At 31.0% G+C, this 21,545-nt stretch overlaps 1 protein-coding gene across 1 annotated transcript in view; it reads right to left on the bottom strand.

The window, feature by feature from the left end:
* Positions 1-18,808, bottom strand: part of LOC106619142 (chaoptin) — a 36,398-nt gene extending 17,590 nt beyond the window's left edge. The window contains exons 1-2 of the mRNA XM_070105697.1: positions 18,510-18,808; positions 15,831-16,012 (exon numbers count right to left, since the gene is read on the bottom strand). The gene's annotated coding sequence lies outside the window, so the exon portion shown is untranslated. The remainder of the gene's footprint in view (positions 1-15,830; positions 16,013-18,509) is intronic.
* Positions 18,809-21,545: the final 2,737 nt, after the last annotated feature.

Genomic DNA, 21,545 nt, shown 5'->3' with positions numbered 1-21,545 from the left:
TTCTGAAATTTACATAAGCCGTAAAAATGAAAACTAGTTGCAGGCATCGACGTTACTTTTTCAAAATACATATTGAAATATGTATATATGTTATACATCAAATATGTGCTTATTTACGTATGTAGGCATGACTGCATGTTGATATAATTGTGATGCAAAGCATTTTGCGCTTGACGTACTCGAATAATGGCAGGTTGGGTTGGCTGTGCGCAATTGAAGCGTTTCGATTAATAGCTGACGCGGCGTGTGAAGCGGCTAGCCGCAAGCGTAATGGACTAACGCGCGCATCAGCTAACTGCGCAGAGCTGGTGTACGAGTGTGAGGCGATTCAAACGTATGCGATTAACAGTTAAATGTTTTATGTAATTATGTGCATATAACTAGAAATATTATTGAATATTATATATGCGCATGCGTATATTCTTACTCAGATATAAAGAAAACCGCAATTACTTTATTACAGAATTTTAATTAAATAATTAACAATAATTTAACTTTCATAAATTGTTGCATTACTTCATCATCACAACAAGCGGCAGCAGATTAAAAATACACGTTTCATATTAATTTTATGCTTTTATTTGCATTTAAATTTTATTTTACTTTATTTAACCAGCTCTTCTTTGATTAAGACATGCAGTGGCTAATTAACCTTAGCCCAAATTGTTAAATTATTTGTGGCTGCTAAAAAATCATGCGTAGCTAATTAATTAATATTTTTGCCCTGAAACTCGCTTGAATTAATAATTTTTGTGTAAGACTTTAGAGATTTTGGCTAAATATGCAATTTTCACTGTTTGTAAGTTTCGTTTGGTTCGAAGTAGATAAGCAGATTTGATAATTATTCATATTATTCGTAAGGAGTTTAAAATTATATGCATGTATGCATCATAATTAGGGTGGTACTTAAAAATAAAGAAACGATATCACAATCTTCGTATATAAACTATTTTTGACGGATTCTTACAGATTAAAAAAAAATGTATGTTATTTAGAAATTTTCTAAAGTTATATCTTCGACTATAACATTATTGATTTGATTTTTGATTTCATATTTGATTTCCGAGTTTTAATCCTGAAATTGGAAAAATCTAAAAATTGAACATCTAACTTTTAATTCAAAATGTTTGGGATTCCAAATCCAAAATTTCTGACTGCAAAATCAGAATTGAAAATTGATAACATATAAATCGTGTTTTGGCAAATTTGACTAATTTTTATTAAATATAAATTTAAATATGATTTCATTTTAGTTCGCGCAAACTGCACAAACTGAGGTCTACAGGTGATCTTTCTCATATTAACAAATTTTATTTATTGTGCCATATTGTTTCGGGAAGCCACACAGCATAAAAGCGGGGCATGGGTAAGTGTGCCAATCTTAATATTGCGAATCTATGGTAATTACAATGTTTTGTCCATTTTCGCCATAGGTAGCTAGTTAAGCAAATGTATGGTAAAAAACAAAAACAAAAATAAGCGGCATCAACATTTGAGTAAAATATTAAAAAAAAAAATGGTGACAAAGAATTTGAGAAACAAAATAGATGGGAAGAAAAGCTGAGTTACTGCCGTTACTATTATGTCTTCACTTGGACCACGCGCTTGTGGGCGACTTATATGCTTGCAAATAAATACCGAAATTAACAAAGAAAAAGCATTTTTTATGAACCTGCAACAGCTTGTGAAAAAATTACCCAAACTATAAATTTGTGTCTTAATTTTTAATTGTTGATGGACTTTTGTTATTATGTGGCTCGGTATGAAAAAAAACTTGTGGATATATATTTTTTCAAACACTTTATTTATTAAATGGAGCAAACTGTCTTAAAATTTTTATTACGTTAGTTATGTAAAGGTTGTTTGTTCAGATATATATTTTTTTAATTTTTCATCGAATTTAGTTCATACAAATATTATGGGGTCAACCAAAAAAGCAGTAAGTACTAAAAAAAAATAAAGAAAAATATTCTTAAGTGAAATAACAACACTTTTCGAAATATGTTTTGTTATTACTATCTTAAAGCACAATTTGTTTACGGTGAAAATAGCACAGCTTAAAATATATTATTTGTATATTTATCAAATTCAATTTTTTATATGTTGAATGAAATCCAACTTTCAGCATTCAAGATCCGGTTAAGTTTTAATCAGTCGTTTTGAAACCTGTTTAATAATTTGTTTATCGTTTTCCATTATATTTGTGTAGGGCGCTAAATGTGTGCACAAGTTCTTTATGGTGGTGACTAAACCGCAAATAATATTGAAATATTTAGTGATTTAAAAATTTTTTGCGGTTTATAATCATTATAATAATCGAGCAAAAATCGAAAAAAAATTCACCATAAAAAAAGGAAATTTTTTAAAAACAAAATAAATGTATACATACTAAAAGAGAAAAAAAATGTTAACTAATTTGTTTACTTGAGCATTTACGACTTTATACATTATTTTAGAAATTTCACACTTTTAATATTTTTTTACTCAAAAGACTTAAGTTCTTCGTCCTTGGCATTTTTATTTAAATTTCAAACCAATGTAGCAACCAAAAAGCGTATATGTTTGAGCTTCTCATTTATTAAAGTGTATAAATTATATATACACAAATAAATTGGAATATAAATAAAAATATTTGTAAAGAAAAAATGGAGTTTTCTATCATTGGATCACTTTTTATATCACATCTTTATTTGTATTGTATTTGTTATATACCGTGTACTAAAAATGAAGCTGAATATGGCTGAACACATATTGGAGTGGCGGACAAATAATAAAATAATAAAAAGTGGTGAATAAGTGTTCTTAAATCTTTTACCATTATACATTGCGACTTATTCGCGATTTTCAATGTTTTCCTAGTTACTATATGACTTAAATATACAATATTTCCGCCCATTTTTATTTTTGATTGATTGAATTTTTTCTTGATTATATTTCAACATGAAAAAAGTTGTCAATGATCAACAACTTTTTTTGAGGGACTTTGCTGGATTACCGATTGACCTTTATGTGTTTTTAATGCTGGACTTAACATATTTATTTTGCAAATATAAATTTTAGAATAATATTTATTGTCTATAAGCGGAAAATTCGAATATATTATGATTTTTAAAAGGTTGTTTCCAATTGTGATTTTCAAAAAATGGATTTTTTTAAAGACATATATTGAATCTAAATAAATGTGAAAATATTCTTCCAAAGTTTGCAGTTAATTAAACAAATACAGTAGTTTCGCAGATATGAGCGTATTAAAAATTTTTTTAAGCTAGTGAAATCAGCTCCCAAAACTTTAAATACATTTTTCTCGAAACACTGTTTTCGATGAGACAAATTTCTTTGAAATGGCTAAACCAATCAACTTAAAATCGAAGGAATAAGATTTAGGATAGTAACTTCGAATTTTAAGCCACTCTGAGGTTTAAATTTTTCACAAAAATCAACCATTTTTGAGAAGTTGCCATTTTGTTAAAAATCATAATTTTGACTTGTTTTTCCTCCAATATATAATCCAAAATCTTCCTTGAGTAATAAGTTTGTTTGGTTTTTGGATTTGAGATATATTTAAGCAGAAAAATCTTGCTCACCGCCAGACATCTTTTTTCGGAGGTCATCCTTGAGCTTGGCTACGGGATCAAGGAAATACAAAATTTTTCAAAATGAATTACCGAATTTTAAAATACTTACATTAAATTCTGTAAATGTATAAGTGTTTTTATCTAATTTTTATATAAAATGCCTCTTCAAAAAAAAAATAATAAAAAATATTAGAAAAACGCATTTTTTTCTGACTAGCAAGTGTACATTTATAACCTCTTAAATAAGAGAAATAATATTTTCAACTCACATCTACTGTCAGATGATTGCCTCACCGCAAAATAAAACTGTTGAAAAACCAAATACAAACTCAACGCAAGAAAATTACAAACTTTGCTTGCTAATTACTAGCTTTATAATATAACATTGTCGTAATAGCACTAAAAACAACATAGATGCTTATAGTATATACTTGTATATGCATCTGTAAACCTAATCTAACTTCTGATATCAAATGACAGTTGATAGTTTGTCTGATCTTCGTCACATTTAATAGCATCAAACACTTATTTTATCACATATTTACACATATTTAGATTAAATATTTTATAATTTAGCAGCTATTAACACTCTTAAATCAAAAATATTTTAATTGCAGTTTGCTGGTTTTAATTGCCCGAAGACAATGAACTTGAACTTGAAATGCGACAAAAGTCATTTACTTAATCTCGCAGCAGTTTGTCAGTTGCGGATTTATTAATTGCTGAAAACTCATGAAACTTATGCACACATACGATTATACTTATTATAGTATACTTATGTGTATTAAGTTGAGCTTAGTATCGAGTTACTTGAAACAGCAATGGTAAGACAACGGACAATAGCTAGAGTTGTTTATAAATACTTTTATTTATTTATTTAACTTACTTATGCATGTACCATGTACATTAATTTGTATGTATGTATGTATGTTTGCATGCAAATGACTTGCAGCAATGAAAGTAAATATCACATTATCATCTAGAGGAAGCTGAAACTGTTAAGTTGTTAATGAGATTTTATGAGACTAATGAAAATTGCGCGTTTGCAAGGTGACCGCTAATTGTTGTAAGCAAATCCGTTAGGAGACACTTAATTACAGGTTTTTGCTTGAAAATATTTCATGTTTTGCATTTTAGGTAATATTTCTAATTTTTATATTTTCTTTTTTTTATTGTCCATAACCTCTTTTGTGAACGGAGCGAGGTCAATGTGTTGGATAAATGCTAGCTAATAACGAAAACATTTTATTAATCCTATTTTATATATTTTATTAGTCAACAATTTCAGTGATGGTAATATATACTTATACTCCACACTAATTTTGAACTCAATTTTTATAGCAGATTATGATATGAAGTTGGTTAAATGTTTTAAAACTCCATTACTAAAGGACATATGTCAATAATTTAATTATTTATATGAACCTCATATGTTTTCCTGGCTCAATTAATAATTCTTTTAATTCCTTTATATAAAAATTAAAACGTTAATGTTATAATTAAAAATATACTTCCACCTTTCATTTTAAATTAGTTAACTACCTTCTACTTTATATAGAACATGGTAGTAGGAATATTGTTGGTCATTTGTCCCAACCTTGATTGTTTAATTAAAATGCCAATACTTTCCATATGATGTATGTATGTATACAAGTATATGTGTTTCATAGAATTGTGCTAATTGCTTTTTAATTCGTTTTTTTTATATTTTGGCAACTGTTTATTAATTCTTAAGAAGTTAGTTTCTTGAAATAAAAAGAAGAATATTAATATTAAAGTTCTTATAAAAAGGTGTACTGATTTTTAATACAACCTAACTTTATGACAAGGACCAAATACACACTTGCTTTCAATAAACTATTTCAATCGCAATATTCGTTATATGGAAACTTGGAGAAAATGTGAAGCGATGTCAGTAATTTTTTGACGCCGTCATTTTATTAGAATATCTTTCCTTTGACATGCCATATCGTATATAGGCCAATTTTATCAAATTTCTGACAATATTTTGTTAAAAAATTATAGAATACTAAATGTGTTACGATGTTTTTTAATGCTAGCGAGAAAAATTGAGACGCATTTTTAACGCTTAGAAACGACGAAAAATTAATTGATTATCAGATATAGTAAAAGTGTTTGGCGTCATACCTATTGTACAAACGCAACTTGAACATATATGTCTGCTATATCATACTTATAGTCATACTTAGAATAATCACAACTTTAGTAGTCTCGAATATAACCGTTATATGTGAGTTGGACATGGTGACTACGCGGTTTCGCCATTTTTTGGATGAAAGAACAACATCCATCATTCCACAAAATTTGCTTAGCTTAACTCTAGTAGTTTAAGAGAAAAAGGATTTATTACAAAGCAGAATTTTTACCAAATACAGCTCTCTACACTATGACTCCCTTTGCCAAATTTGTGTTTCCCAGCCTAATTGTATTTTTTTGCGCATGTTTTTTTTCGAATTACACCCATTTTGGGCATGACAATGGTACGATTATGTCTATATGCAATACCAACTATCTTAGTGAACTCAATTTTTTTCGTAATCCTGATCATATTGATGTATGCACTCAGCGCTATATCTATCACGATTTTTTTTTGGAGTTAGAAGCAATCCTTTGGTGACAAAACTATTCTGTGATATTGAAAAGTTGTTTTGGACATCAAATATTTATTAAAGAGCATAAATCACTGTTCTGCACATTTTAAAATTTTCATATTGTATTACCACCTATCCAAAACTCTTCATTGCTTCACCTAGAAAGTTCGTTGCTCAACTCTTTTATGCCATATTGGGTACCCTTTCAAGGGACTATATTTACTTTCTAGTCAGAAAAATGATAGAATAACTAAAACATATCTACACTTACTTATGTAATTTACTTTAATAATCTGTGATTCATTTTGAAATATTTTTGATCCCCTGATTTCGTAGCCGATCTCCAAGATCTCCGAACAAAATTGTTTAGCGGTAAAAAAGGTCTTTCTGCTTTTTTTGTTTGGAATCCAAAAGCAAAAAAAAGTTTACCTAATCTATAGTAAAACCGTTAATAATCGAAGTACTTGTCAAAATTTTGATTTTTAGTAAAATGGCGGCTTTCTAAAAAAGTTCTTTTTATTGGGAAAAAATTTATTATAATTTTATTTATTTAAATAGTATTCGTACACTTCAGAGTGGCTAAACAAATCTAAATTATTATTAAGAATCTTATTACTTCGATCGTTACCTAACAAATGCATCTAAGAATGTCGAGTGAATAGTTCAAGGCGATCGATGAAGGACGAAACGGAGAAATTGTGCGCAGCGATTCTGAGAGCAACGTTTCTAGAAAAACGTATTCAATTTTTTTTTTAATCTACGCTCATATTTTCGAAACTACTAAATATTCAATTATATGCACATAATTTATATGTACATTTGAAAAAAAAATCGATTTTTCGAAATTCACAAGTGGGTATAACTTTTTTTTTATTGCTTGTAACTGTGCAACTTCACAGAAATCATTATTATCAGTAAAGTTAAAAATCGACACAAATAGTTGCAAAAGCTCAAAGGCAAGCCAAAAGCTTTAATTATCAGTGAGATAAAATCTATCGTCGCTGAAGAATCGCAAAATCGCTTCAATGCTAAATTGCAAACGGCTAATTAAGTATAATTATTTCCAAGATAGTGCTAGATTGAGAGACAAAGAATATGAAAATGAAAATAAAATCAGTTGTGCAATCTTCGAAGATTACTAAATTATGACATTCTTTTCAACTGCTGTCATAGACATACACAGACGCACGTTGCCACATAAACCGCTGACATTCAAATGTAAACAAATCCACGCTTGAGTCACAACCAATTTCAAATGCCAACAAAAATTGGCCAACACAAAGAAAACGAGTTGAAAAACAAAAACAAAGGCAGCTATTGATTTACAAATAAAGAGCAAATAAAATGCTTTTGCCAGCCGACACAATTGCGGACTTTCAAGCCAAAGGCACATGCAGCACAGCAGGCAGCGCGGCGTGCAGAGGAAGTTGGCTGGTTGCAGCAGTAAAAGAAGTTGGCCCAGCTAAATTGGTCATTGAGGCTTTGCAGTAGTTTCGACATATGTGGATATATATATTTATATACATGTAGACATACACACATACACACATACATATCTGCTTAAGTACATTGCTGCTTGCTGTGCAGTCACACTCCTCTATGTGGGAATTTCAAGTTTTCCAGTTCGACATAGTTGACGCTTTGCCTTTTGCGCAGCCTTCACGGTTGCTCCCCCCCATATTTAAACCACCTTTAGAAACAACAAGCCAATCTCAGCCGCCAAAGTTGAGGAATGTCGGCTGCGCTGATAAACTAGTTTAGTCTTTCTGCGCTTGCGTTTCTGCTGGCGTCTGGTTAGTCGCAGCGGTTGTGATGTGGTGATGGCGGGAGCAAGCTGACCAATATTGCATATTTTTGTAGTAGTTTATTATGGTGCTAAATAAAGGTAGACGCACAGCGATTGTATGAGTTGGTCGTTAAATTTTTACATCTTACGCAGAAGGGCAATAGTCAGTTCCATCACAGTCGGGCCTACGTAACTGAAATGCACCTTAATTTTCATCAGTTAAGGACTTTCAACTTAACGGATTTCTTCAAATTTATTTGGAAAATATTGTTTGCCCCTACAGTAACTACAATATTAGGTATTAAATAATAAAAAAGTTAAAAGTTAAGTTTTTTGCAAGGATTAATAAACTGAAACGAAAATATCGAAGTATAAAAAATTTGGAAAAGCCTCCCTCTTCATTGGAATGTTGTATATGACTTTTTTCTGTTTGAATTCTGGTATATGAAAACTACAATAGTTTGATGATTCCTAAGAAAGATGAAAAAGCTAAAAAAAATTAACCGGTAAATGATATCAAGAGAGCTTTTAAGACATCAAGAAAGTGATCGCCGAAAAGAAATTCAGCCACTCTGAGATAGGGATCGCCGAAACTGAGGTCTATTTTGAAACAAAATATCATTCATACTACAAGTATTTACAAAAATAGCATCGAAAAGTTGACGATATATAATAATTGAACAAATAAGTATATACTGCCCTTGTGCGTATTTTTCGGTATATGTCATTAATTTGAAGCACAAACAACAACACTAGTCTTCCACTCAAATATGTTGAGCTTTGTAAGTGAAAAAGTGTGGTTTGCATGGAGTTCTTCTTCTTTGCTTTAATATAGAAAACCTCAGCCGAAAATAATCGTATTTTGGTAAAAATGTATGGTAAACATGCTCTAGCGAAGCGAACGCGTCAAAAGGGGTTTACACGTTTTAGAAATGGTGATTTTGGCTTGGAAGACAAAGAACGTCCTGACCGGCTAAAAAGTTTGAAGATAAGGAACAGAAAGCATTACTCGATTAGGATTGTTACCGGAAGAACTCGCAGAATCTGGGAGCTCACTCAATTTGCCATTTCAAAACGTTTAATGTAATTGGAAGTTGGAAGCCTTATGAATTGAAGCCAAGAGATGTTAAAAGAAGATTTTGAATGAGCGAAATGCTGTTTGAACTTTATAAGATGAAGACGTTTTTGCATCGGATTATGACTGGTAATGAAATGAATGCATTACGGCAACCCTAAATGTAAAAAGTCATATGTGGAATCATGAGGGCGAAGTGCAGTGAGCGACTACCGAAAAACGACTGAAATTTGCGACTAGATACGTGACATAAATTTTATATCATGACAACACACGGCCACATGTTTCAAGACCGATTGAAAACTATTTGGAATACGGCGGCTGGGAAGTTTTGTCTCACTTGCCTTATAGTCTAGACCTTGTCCTTGAGACTACCATTTGTTCCGGTCGATGTAGAACGCTTTCACTGGAATGCAGTTCACATCAGAAAAGGGGAACCAAAAAATGGTTTGATTAATTCTTGGCCGCCAAGTTGGCACCGTTCTTTTGGGATGGAGCCCACAAATTGCCAGAAAGTTGGGAAAATGTTATAGCTTGAGATGGACAATACTTTGAATAATACGATTGTACATGTTTTTATTAAATAAACGTACACATTTTTCAATTTCAATTTTCCTTAACATTTATATACCCGCACTCAAGGCCTCTAGTAGGGTATCCAAGTGCCGCTGCAGTCATCATCAATTCCAACCTGTTCACTTAAATTTCCCATTTATACTAGCACATTTTATTTAATTTTTATTAACACAGTTCGCTGTGGAATTTTTAAAGTGATTTTATAAGAGCGAAGTAAACGAAATGATAGCAAAAATCACAAAGGCGCAGCAAAAACAAGTTCATTTACATGAATAATAAATATATATGTGTTGTAAGGCTTGTAAATTTTGCTGCAAATTTTCAAATCGAACAAGTGTAAGCCTTGTTCGGTAAACGCTTTGCCGCCGCACATCTCCTTCAGCTGGCGAAATATCGAAAAATCTGTAAAAATTGTCGGACCTTGCAGGCCAACCAGTTTGGTCTGCAAAACACTATATGAATATATATTCTATATATATATATATATATCTGTAGTGATTATTGCAAGCGTCATTTGCGATCAGGTCTGACCAGTAGTGCAGCTGGGAATTTCGCGCGAAGGTACGAACGCGTGGGCATTGCAGTATTTACAAATGCAATGCGTTTGCGTATAAATAAAGCGGTTGGCAATATTTTTAAATCCTTTTTGAATTTTTTTCCAATTTTGTTCAATTATTTCCAATTCCGTTTTGTTGGTACCCTGCGGATGCGTTACAGTTTTTCACAGCACTTTTAAATGACAGCCATTAAAACCAAAACAATAAAATTAAGACGGCTATTAAATTGTGATTTCTTGCCGATTCGCGTTCGTTACCACAATCGTTTGTGCACACATATATACGCATATGTATACTCATAGAAATAGGCAAATGTGGACGGGTGTGTGCATTGTAAAAATTAGCGAAAGGAAAGAAACCTTTTCCGCTTTCGGTGATTAAATTTAATGACATTTAATGGTTGCTGCTACTTGTCTTTGTCTTTGTGCAACTTGTAAAACACAGCAATTTTCAACATTTGCTCGCTGCGCAGAAAATCAGCTAATACAATTAGCTCTTTAGTTAAGTGAGTGAGAGAAAAAAACAAAAAAAAAAAAAAAATGTTATAAACTTTGAGATCAACGACACTGTGGTGACTACTTTTATGTAGAAACAACAACAAAAATTAAATACAAATTAAAATTTCTATGATAAACAAGAAAAATGTTATTTTCGGTTGAACTGAAGCTAGAATACCCTTCACAAATATAATAAAACAGCATTTGTACAAAAACTGTATTTTGATTGGTTAGCTTGTATGACAGCTACAAGTATATGCTATAGTGGTCCGATATCGCCGATTCTGACAAATGTGCCGCTTTTTGTTGAAAAAAGAACATGTGCAAAATTTCAGATCGATATCTCAAAAACTGAGTACAGTACATACGGACTTTGCCAAACCCACTCAGCTCGTGAAGCTGATCATTTATATATATATTTTATAAAGTATCCGACTTTTGGGTCTTACAAACTTCGTGAGAAACTTAACATACACTGTTCAGGGTATAAAAACAGTTCACAGAGATATTTGTATGAAAATTTTGCGCGCGTAAAGGTTAAATATCAAAAATAATTGGAAATGTGTAATTTATTTGGCGAAAGAAATTTAAAAAGAAGGCAAGAGATAGCAAAGAAAATGAAAACAACTACAACTTGACACTTGTACGAGTGTAAAAGGGTCAAAGATTACGCTTGCGCTGTCGAATTATTTAGCGCAAGCGTTTGGCTAATGTGAAAATCATGACTTTTTCTCCAACTACTATGTGTGACTTTACTGCCACCGACGGCACATTTTTCATGCCTGTAAAGATAAATAAAAATACAAAAACAAAAATACTTTGAAGGCACTTTAAACAATTGCCCGCTCTCAAGTCAGTAAGTTTCAGCGGCCTTTGCTTGTTTAAAACAGAAAAAAAAACATATTTCCTTTCAGTAAAATACTGTTGTTGTTTTTAGTTTTGTAAAGCTAATTTTCTTCTTCGTCTATAAATAGCTGAATGGGCGAAGATACTTTGCGCCCTCTTTTAGAACTGTTGTAACTATTTCAATAACTGTAGTTGGTAAGTTTTTGTGGCTCTAAATTTGTTGTTTTGTATTTTCTGTTTGTCTTTCTCTGCTTTAACCGAGACTAATTCATCAGCATTGCCACTTCTTATTTGCTTCCACTTATTAGTAGACCTTCTGTTTATTTGTTAAACAATATAAACACTTACACACATACATGTATTGTACATGCATATATACATAGATTTACATTTTTTGCTCTAAGTGCATCTACTAAGTGACCTAAATACTTGCTTAAGTAGTAAATATGATTGCTTGTATTCAAGCCAATGGCATCGGTAAATATTTGGCTTGCAGCTTAACGTCTGGGTGATAGATGGTTTGTGGTTGAGATTCTGATGTTCTTGGTGAATTTTCGAAACTTGCTTAGAGAGAAAAGAACTCATTGCCATTTAAACTGTTACCGTTTGTCGTAAGTATACGGAATAAAATAGAGATTTGTTGGGTAAAACGCCGAAAATATTGCCATCTAACTAAAAATTATCGATTATTTTTTTCTAACAAATCCTAGTTGTGAAAATTAATTTTTTTGACAATTTTTTGTTTTTATTTTCAACGGTAGGTCATTGTACGGACAATATCTTCTAGTATAAGCTTTATCCACGGAGAAGGCCGCAATCACTGCAGCCGTGGAGCACCTTTATTTTTAATTTCCTTCTTAAAATATTTTACTTTGTATTTTTTAAATATGTATGAATATGTATGAATATACACTTACAATTTTAAAACAATTGGTGCAGTATTTTGTTTTTTAATTCTCAAAAGCTGTTTTTTAAGGCTCTCACACTATGGGAATATGTAAAATTAGTTGTATCTAGAAGATTCTTACTCTAATAAGTTGTATACATTTGGAGCATTTTTATCGTGGAGCAGAAAAGTCAGAGAGTTTAAACCAAACAACAATTAACATGTTAATATGTACCAATGGATCGACGGCTAAAACAGGCTTTAACAATAATTTAATCATAGAATAAAATGGGATGAACAAATCATATATGTATGCTATTAAAAAGCAAGGATAATTCTTCTACGATTTTCTATTAAAACGTATGCTCGTTTATCGATATAAAGCTGGTAGGAACAAAGAATCTGTATTTAAAAATATCATACTGAAATTCCCATCCTATACCCCTTATACCGTTGAAAATGTTCCAGATGTGTTTTGGTGAGTGAATTTTATTACGAACACAAGTATTTAAGTGGCACAAAGCATTAAGTAAGGGTCGTGATGTCATCGAAAACTTGCCTCATGCGAGTCGTTTATCCACCGCTGTTAATGACTATAACATCGAAAACTAAAGAAACAGTACTTGAAAAACCTCGTTGATTTTACACCATTGATATTACAACATTTCATAGGCTCTTAATACTTCTCACACGCTTTCTGTTTAACCTCAAAAAGTTTTTCTTCTCCTGCTTATTATTTTCTTATATATTCTCTCTTTTGTATGTTGTTTTGGAAACTGCTGTCGGGATTGTGCCTTCTACCTTCGTTACTAACAAAAGCCAATTTGTATTTGATCTTCAGTATGTGTTTTTTGGTTTTTGTTTTGGTTTTCAATATTAACACGAAATCGAGTACCTGTCAACCACTTTCATTGGCTTTTCGTTCCATCGTGCGATCAATAGCTTTCGCTTAGCTGGATGATAGCCTAACGAATTGGGTATTTATTTATTTCGAGCCTCTTCCAAAGCTTTTATAAGTAATGGATTTCAACGAATTAAATTTTTGGTATTGTTTATACATATTTGGGAATTGATTAATTTTTTTTTAAAGAAATTGAAATATTTGGTAATTGATTTTGTATGTATGTAATTTTATTGAATTTTTGAATTTCGGTGAATAAAATGGAAAGTGCTACGAATGCACTAATATGAGCTGAATAATTTCATTACTAAGCGTACGTACATATATGTATATATGTTTATACATATGTATATACTGGTATACACTTTTTTAAAAAATAACATAATTTTTATTGCTCCTTTTTTGTTGTGGTTTGATATAAATACCTAAATATATTAGGTTCAGATAAGCAATTCCTTAACACTAAAACTTAGAGATAGAGATAAGTAATTCCTTTGCCATACATCACAAGTTTTAACGTCTAGAGATTGTATGATAGTGTATAGATTTCGGAAATCCTGTAATTTTTATTTAAACCGCCTTGTAGTAAGAAATGTATGAAAATTCATTTTTCTGCGTAAAGCGATATTGATATTTACCTTAAATATATTTATAATATATTTAACAATTTTATATTATGAACATATTTATCTAGAATAAAACAAATATTTGTTTGAAAAATTATCCTGGTATTTTTGTTCTCCAATCACACCGATTTGGTTGAGTGTGACAGAAAGACCATTAAACCAACCAATCTATTCGGCTATAGAGCACATTTTTAAAGTAAAAATATATACTTATAATCCTCTTGAAATTCTTGACTCGATTAAATAAGCGAAAGAAAAATCTTTTTAAATCGGCTCCATTATTTTCTGACAGTGTGAAAGCAAAGAGAATATATATGGTATAAAAACACTTCTCATTAAATCCATATAATATACGTATTGATTTAATTTTTTATAGAAACTGTAATTTTCGGTATAATATCTAAAAAGAAGTTCCGCTAAATATTTAGAGAAAGTGCAATTATTAACAAAAAATAAATAAATCAGCCTGATACCATACTTAAACACAATTCTATAAAAGCAATTAATAGAATTCCAGTAATACCATGCAATTGAGTAATTAACTAATTGACCAATTAGTACTTAATTAACAATAAATTGATGTTAACAGTTTGTATTCAACTCTGTAAATTGTCTTGAATAATAAAGGAAAGTGACAAAACTAAAACTTTTGGTTGTAATAATACAATCTACATGTTGTCAACTAATTCTTTCTTTTCCTGTAATAAGTAATAAAATACAATAAACTCGATTTGTTTGGCTAATTCAATAACTATACTATAAATAAGCAAAATTTAAAAAAACATGTACAGCTTTCAAAAATTAATTAAAATTAAGCTAGAATACGTTTGAACACCAAACACCAATTGAGTTAATTTACGACTTGATTGTTTTAGCTAATAAAGCTGTTTAACTTCTGAAGCCAAAATACTATTTTTTAACGTGTCATCGCAAGTTAATTGACTAGCCTATTGTATATACATAATTAATGAACAGATTAAAATCATTGTACAAAATAATGTTTAAGGAGAACATTTTACACATAATCTACATACTAAGCCACATAACTCCAAGTTGACCTTAAACTTGCGACATCTAATTTATTATTTTTATAAATATTCTTTCAAGGCATTACTTTTAACTAAAGTACCGTCAAATCTCAATGAAAAGGTTAAAAATTTGGCGTAATTGTGGATTTCCTCATTAAACATAAAAAAGTCGTGTGATAAATAGTAAAAAAATCGTGAGACAAAAAACTAATATCAGCGCCAAAATCCAGTCGGGTGTCAATACAATGGTGGTAGTGCCGAATCAAACTCGACAATCCGGTAATGTGCTGATATTGAAAATTTTGAACAAATGTAGAAAAAGACACGCAGCAGTCAACTATTTAGCTATTCAAGCATAGCCCATGGCGTGAGTTTAGAAGAACTTGAATGCGCGCCAAACATGTAGAATATGCCATAACTTTGAATTAACACATAAGCGCGCACACACGCATATATATAAAAGTTATACATATATATATAAACAAATATCTAAATAGTTGTATGGATTGCGAAATTAGTTAATGGTGCCTTGTGTGCGCGCTGTGGTGACGGGCTTTTTAGCGGTACCACCTTAAATTCCTAGACAAAACATGAGAAATTAGTTTTTACACTCGCCTTTGCCGCTTTTGAGCGCAGAATTGTTTTGGAGCGATGACACTAACCACAACGGCGGGCATTTATATGTTCAGTTATTTGATTTTTTGCTATCTTCTACCTTCGTATAGAAAAAAGTATATGTATATAGTACATACATATGTGTGCTCTTTCAGCGTATTAAGAATAATTGTTGCAGAAAGAGCTTGTCATAGGATGTCAATAATTGACTGCCTTTAGCAGCGTATAAATAAACGATTAAGCAACTTACCGCGCTAATAAATCCGCTTTGTGTGGTTCTCTGCTTCTTACTTGCTTTCTGTACTTTGTAGAATTGTTGATTTGTTCTTTTTCGTTGTTATAATTTATTTAGTTTTTATGCTTTTGCTGCGAGATGATGTATATGACGTATTGTTTTTCGTTTTTTTTTTTTTTTACTTCTAATACTCTAAGCTGTAAAATATATTATGATTTTTATTTATTATGCTTTTACGATTATTTATTTTTATTGTCGTTTGAACAGAGCAAATTTTCGCTTCACAATTTTAATGTGCAAATGCCAATCTGTTATTTTTATTGCCTATTGTCTTGTGTATTTGTCATACACATAGAGTAGTTAATTTGAGTATTATGCTATTTATAACTGAATAAAATAAATTTCTATTGAGCATAAATATTAAATTTGTCTGCTTTATGTCATAAAAATAATATATATTTACATATGTATGTTAAAGATGCTGCTGCCTTCATACTTTACAATTCAACTATTGGAACTTTTATTATATAAAGCTATGATTTATTATTGATTTTCAGGCACTAGGCGTTTTTAGTTTTATATTTATATTGCTAATTTATTTATATTGTGTTTTATTTTAATATATTATCTCATTGATTATGTAAAAGCTCATCAGTTCTCCATTATTTATTTCGCTATTATCTGCAGATTAATAAAATTTTTTTTTTTCTTCATATTAATAATCGGAATTAAATTAAAAATGTTATTAAGCTTAAAAAAAGTAAGAAGTATAACATTTTTTCATAATTTTTTTTAGGTTAATATCTAGACACAATTTTTTTTTAATTTAAAATTGAAAAAATTATATTAATTAGTATATCTTTTTTAATGTTTTTATATAATATTTTGTCCTTAACTATAAGCACATATTTTTCATTTCAGTTTAAATTTTAAAATACATAATTTCTATTCTTTTAAGATTTTTTATTAAAAAATTTATACTTTAAAATTTTTATTGTATTTTTGTTTTTAAATTGTGTTGATCTCTATTAAACTTCAAGAAAAAATTTTGTTAATTTTTTTACAACAGAAGACTATTTCAGTTGAGATTCGTTAAATTTTTATATAAAAACTCTTGAAAATATGCGACCAATAAAATTGTCGCAAAATAGATAGTAAAATCGGATCTCTGAAGACACATTTCCCTTATAAATAAAAGAGGCTAATGAAGACTTCAATCTACTACTGGCATTGAAGATTTTTGTTGATATTTTTGAATAAATTTTGTACGAAAAATTCCGAGAATTGCTGTAAACAATAAACCTTGATTGTTTCGAATATTCTTTTTTATTAAATTTACTGAAATTTATCTTCACAGTATATTAGTAAATCTATTACATTTTATAATTATTACTGAAGCTTTATTATTACAGAAAAAAATAATTTCATTTTTCAGGTTTTAAATTTTTAAGTTAGAAAAATTCATCAGAAATTCTATATTATTATAATAAAAGATTGAAAAATTTGATTATTTATATTTTCTGAATATCCAAAATGATTTATGTATCGTAAATATAACTTTTCCTGAATATTTCTAATGAAATATTTTAAAATTGAAAAAAAAAATCTTTAACTTTAATATCTTTTTGTGTAGATTTTTTTTCCTTTTTAGGGATAATTTTGAAATATTGTCAAATATCTTATTGTTAACTATTTTAACTTTTTCTCTTTGAAATTAAAATTTGTTAAACTGAAATTTCTCTATACTTAAACATTTGCAAATAAATTATTAATGCCAATTAGTGCTTTTCAAGTTCGTGTCTTAAGTCTTTTATTAACATTTGTATGCGATTTTTATTGCTTTAACATATATTGAGTGCAATTTTTCACAAAATTATAATAGAAGCATGTAAGTATGTATGAGTATTAATCATTATTTGCAAGCTGGTTGTGCCTTCTTAGAGTCCGTTATATCTTATACTTACAAGCACAGTCTCTTTTCCCCCTACGATGCTGTAACGCTAGAAGGTTACTGCTTTGGAATGTTCGCTCTAAATTATCTTTTTTTCTATTTGACTTTCTTTTGCTGTTTATAAATAAATACTCATTTATATACTCTGTGTTTGCATTTCTTAATCTGAAGGCTTTACAGCAGTGTTGGTTTGTGGCTGTTCGTTGTACTTTCTTGTGGTTTGCTTTTAACACTTGCACTCCATATACTTGAACACCACCTGATTTTCTTGCGCTTCTTTAATTACACTAGAATTATTCATGCTTTCCACTATTGTCCCGTTTTTCTCCTCCTTCTTGCACCCGTTGCGTTTTATGTAAATTTTTTTCAATTCTAGTTCTCTTGGTACTATTTTCGCTGCATCTTTATTTTCTACACTTCTACGAACACACACAAAAGTACATATGTATATATGTGTGTTATTCTTATTTTATATCTCTTTGACACGAAAGCCGCTTGTCCGTAAGCGAGGCGAAGTTGAAAAAATGTAGACAAACAAGTAAACTTTAGTGTGACTCCGTGCCTTTAAACACTCGTCGCACCGTAAATATCAAATCACTGCAACAATAACAACGCCGTGATAACGTATACTGCAAGTAAGCGTGTTGCTTGCAACAAAATCGAGTCGAGTAGCAACCAAGTAAAATAAAACAAACACTGGAAACTGGATAACACAATACAACAATAAAAAAAATCGCACTTGCCTTGCTGCCGAAGAACCCGCTGCCGTCGTTTACACTATGAAAGTCACTCGCGAACTGAACTACTCGCCAACCTCCAAGCGCCGTTGTGGCATCATCTAGCGCTCATTTCTTTAGTATTTCTTTAGTACAACCAGTCAGCTGCTGGCAGACATATCTCGCACACATAAAACCACTTTGGCCACCGCTTTTTTGGCTGTGAGAGTCTGCTGCCGTTTCAAAACTCAGTCTAAGTTGCTGTTGAATTTGCTTTTCTCTGCGTTGTCTGAATAGCATGGCAGGTGGCATCGCAACACTGTGGAGCGCCTACGAATATAAATTATTTTAATATTTATTTTAGGCAAACAATTTTATTATTTTTTTACCTTTTTGTTTTTTCTTTCTTTTTCTAATCTAATCTAGTTAGTTTTTGATTAAACAATTGGTGCTTGAGAAATACTGAATGGTAACGATGTAACTGTAGAATATGCGAAATGTGTATCTGCTGCTTTATAATATTCCAACAAGAAGTAAACTACATTTTTAAAATATCTACTTGAAAAAAGTCAGAAAAAAGAGATAAATAGTATTGATTTTATACTTTATACTAGCAGAACTGCCACGATTCGTAGTGCGCTTACTATAGTATTTTTGGTCTGATCACTCTCATTTCAGTACAAAATTAAGGTTCTTCCACAATATTGAAAAAACAACTCACAATACTTTGTCTAAAGTTAGGCAAGGTATTAAGACTGATACTGTATTGAAAAAAGACTAACTTTCTTTATTCCACACATCTTCCAAAATTAGCGTGCGACTAAATTTTTATCACTTGCGATCTACTCTCAAGCCAAGCGTTTTATTTACAATTTTTTATTGTTTTTAGTACACAATTTTAATTAAAAATATTGAAGTATAATGAACGATATTGTAGTATAAACATTATGAACATGTTAATTTAATTAAAATTACCGTGAAGAGTGAGCCATTGCTAACAGATGAACAAAATATTATTTACAATCGGATTAGGCTGATTGTTGCTCGGAACGGTAAAATAGAACTGCAACCAAATACGAACTAAACTGCCAGACAATTTCAGCACTATTGTACACGGGAAAAAATAATAAATTGGCAGTATTTTCCCAGACGCACAAAATAATTACTTAAATCATAACTGGCTTAGTAATCGGTCTATAATTAATTTCGATAATAATATTTTTATTATATTAAACAGCTTATTCAAATATAATTTAATTATACCTTAGCCACAGCAAGGCGTGGCTGGGGTCTTCTAGTGAGCTATAATTTCCAAATAGCTACATTATGTTTTCAAAAATATATATACATATAAAATACACCACTGTAAGCGCTGTTGCTCTAAGAACTAGTTTATCAACATTGGGAGTAATACTCCGCTTGACTCCATGTTGTAAAAGGTGCTGTGCTCGTGTCCACTGCTGTGATCTCTTGGTGCGAAGTGTACTAAACGTGCCAGCTTAAATAAAAGTAAACACAATTTTGGTGTACTAAAAATACTCACTTTAATGTCGCTACTAATAAATGCGCGCGCACATTAACACACATAGGTGCACACAAAGCCATGGCCGGTTGTGAAATTATGAATGAGTGGCGACCGCGACAAGAGGCTGCAATGAAAAGAAGGTCTTTCTCTACGCCAGCGCTTTTTTTATTTTCATTGTTTATTATTTGTTGTTGTTTTTCTTGCAGTAACTTTCTATGCGTTACAAAGGCTCAAACACACACACACACATTTGAGAGCGCGCTTTGGTGTACACTTTGTTTGATTCGCATGCGAATTCCCTAGCAAGTTCGTTGCTTAAGTCTTTTGTTTGACGCGGTTTCGCTGCCCATCAACATTTTTCTCAGCAACAAACACAAGTGAAACATTTGCATTCGCCGTCGATTTTTTGTGCGTTTCCTTGCACTCTGTTTTTTCCCGAACCTTTCCGTTTGTTTGGCGTTTCTCATTTCACCTGCTGTGCGATATGTGTGTTGTTGTTGTTACTGCTGATGCTGGCGCTGCGTTGAAGTTGGTATTTGTAATTCACGGCACTTTATTGATTTACTGCGTGAATGCGCACATTTTCGGTAATGCGATTTTTGCTCTTGTTGTTGGCTCGAACAATGCATAAAAACATATGGTCGACCTGTCTGTCATTGTAGGTGTGTATGTGTGTGTGTTTGCTTTATATTATATTTAAACTCGCGTGTGTTTGTGTTGGTGGCATGTCATTTACCTTGCCACGCGTTTCACATGCCCGGTTGGGCATTACGAGGCTCCGCATGGCAAAATCCGATTGCATTAGTTGTTGTCATTGTTTTTAGGATTTTGCTTTTTACTTTGCTATTAATTCACCGGTAATCGCCATGCTGGTGACATGGTAATTAACTATTTTTATCTCAACGTCATTAATTCCGTGGGTATTTTCTCAAATGCGTAGGAAAAGGGGCAAACAAATCGTGCTTGTCGGTTTATTAGTACAATCAACATTTAACCTGTGTGAAATTAGTGGAAAATATGATAAAAAGTGGATGAAAGAGGGTACGCGCATTTGCAGACTTTTAGCAAAAAGGCTGTTCATTTTAAATTTAGTATGGTTACTATAAAAAATGATATGACAATAATTTTTTCTCCGATTTGTTATACTTACATAAACATTAAAGCTTCTAACTGTAATTGAAACACCCTCCGGAAGCTATAACACTTTCCACAGGTGCATTTTTTATAGCATAAAAAGAAAATAGATATATTATTAACTTGATGTTGATCGTTCAGTTGGTATGGCAACTATATGCTATAGTCGTCGGACATTAATAATTCAAATAATTTTTGAGATTACAGCCTAGTCTTAGGCAATAGGCTTTACCAAATTTCGTGAAGATATCTCGCCAAATAGAAATGTTTTTGAAACAAGAACTCTATTTTAATCTATCTATTTGTATGGCAGTCATATGCTATAGTAGTCCAATATCGGCAGCTTTGACAAGTGAGCCGCTTTTTAAGGAAAAAAGAACGTGTGCAAAATTTCAGATTGATAT

The sequence above is a fragment of the Bactrocera oleae genome, chromosome 2 (assembly GCF_042242935.1).
Source record: "Bactrocera oleae isolate idBacOlea1 chromosome 2, idBacOlea1, whole genome shotgun sequence".
Classification (NCBI taxonomy): Eukaryota; Metazoa; Arthropoda; class Insecta; order Diptera; family Tephritidae; genus Bactrocera; species Bactrocera oleae.
The sequence above is the reverse complement of the archived record's forward strand: the minus strand, read 5'-3'. Positions and strand labels throughout refer to the sequence as shown.